General features: G+C 34.0%; 1 protein-coding gene across 1 annotated transcript in view; it reads right to left on the reverse strand.

Moving 5' to 3' along the window:
• Positions 1–1,759, reverse strand: part of SPG20 (spastic paraplegia 20 (Troyer syndrome)) — a 32,068-nt gene that overhangs the window by 14,795 nt on the left and 15,514 nt on the right. The gene's annotated exons all lie outside the window — the stretch shown is intronic.

Below are 1,759 nucleotides of genomic sequence, written 5' to 3' on the forward strand. Positions count from 1 at the left end.
ATTATCTATTATATTAGGCTGGGTTGTATCTTCTATTTAAAGACCACATTAGATAGAAATTATCTCTTTGCTAACACGTCCTTTCCACTAGACAGTAAATACCCTGAGACAAGAAATTTAAACCTTTTCTACTATGTATGCCCAACATTCTAGTACTCAATAAAATATAAACTGAACTATAATCCAAATTTACCATTTAGAGCCTATTACATACTCAGAGCCTAAGAAATGAAAGAAATCACTAAATATATTTTTAAAAAACTATGTCTCTGTCCTGTTGCCCAGCCATGAAAAATCAAGGAACTAAATAAAAATGGCAGCGTAAGAAAAAGAGACAGGAGTATATTTAGCCCCAAGCTCTTGGTGAATATAGAAAGGTGGAGAACACCACAAAGCAAGCAAGAAAGGATGTGCATCGTTAAGGTAAACATAAAAATCTTTGAAATAGTTGGGAAAAAATATATCCCTCGAATACAGAGTATCTTTTAAAACAGTTTAAGAAACAAACACTTAAAAGGGGACTATTAAAGCTGATTCTAGTTGTTTTTACCAGTGTTCACTTTGTAACTCTGTACAATCATATACATACATGAAACTGGTGAAAGGTACCATTAGAAGAGAACACACCTTATTTTATAGCTCCTTTATTACCTTTTTTCCACGTTTTCCTTTATGACGCACATCCTTGTTGCCTTGGTCCAAAGAAGGACCCAACTGTCTCACATCAGTGCCAGAGGCTTCCCTCAATTGGTCAGAGGGGTGTCTAGTTCTTCCAGGGATTTGGAATTCATTTTCTTCTTCTGCTCTGTACCAGTTGGTCTAAGGAGTAAAGGACTATGCTTAACTTAAATCAGAATTTGTTTTAGATGACTTTCCTCCAGGTACATTATACCATGTTCTAATGATAAACTTGTTCAAATGTCAGTGTTTGACAGTCTATAAATAACAATTACTTTTGCTGTTTTCTATATTTTTGTTTTATCTCATCACCAAACCTCAAACCTCTAAGTTCTTTGGTTTATAACACATGGTCTAAAATAAATTTCAAAAGACAAAGTATAAAAGATAACTTACAGCAGTTGTTGGTGTAAGTTATATTTAAATCAGATGCAGCTACATTTAAATTTAATAATGAATACATTTTAGGAAATATATACAAGACAAAGTGAGTTTAAAGGGAAATGAACAAAACTCATGTCCACTTTACTAAGCATTGTTGGAAGGCTGATTTTTTGTTTGTTCTCTGCACTTAATACTAAAGGTATTTTGCTAGCATACACTTTGCTGAATGAATGCTTAAGAGTAAAAACAATTAAAATTGTAACTAGTAACTAGCTTTTCTTTACGGTTGAAGTTCTGGGACAGTAAAGCCATACAACCAAAAAATAAAATTGAACAGAGAAAATAAGCATATGACCTAAAAGTCTGTTTAGTTTCTTTCCTAAAGCCCAGTTATGTATGTCCACTGAATGTAGGAGTTAAGGGAGAAACAGCTGCATATTATTAACAGGTTTGTGAATACTTACTTAGGAGTGTCATTTCAGTTAGTAAACAGCAAAGCCAAGCAGAACCTAGATCCATTTGACCAGGTTCCTGACTTTGTAAACTCCTCCCCATGAGCATATTGAGGCTTCACACTTCTGTATGGCAAGCATGGAATTTGTTAACATAGCTTAACTAATTGCTGGCTATGCTAAATGCCTGTTGATTACCAGGTCATTCTCAGGGCTTGGGAATGGGGCTATTTTTTTTTTTTTTT

Source organism: Propithecus coquereli, unplaced genomic scaffold, assembly GCF_000956105.1.
Source record: "Propithecus coquereli isolate 6110/MARCELLA unplaced genomic scaffold, Pcoq_1.0 Scaffold205, whole genome shotgun sequence".
Lineage (NCBI taxonomy): Eukaryota > Metazoa > Chordata > Mammalia > Primates > Indriidae > Propithecus > Propithecus coquereli.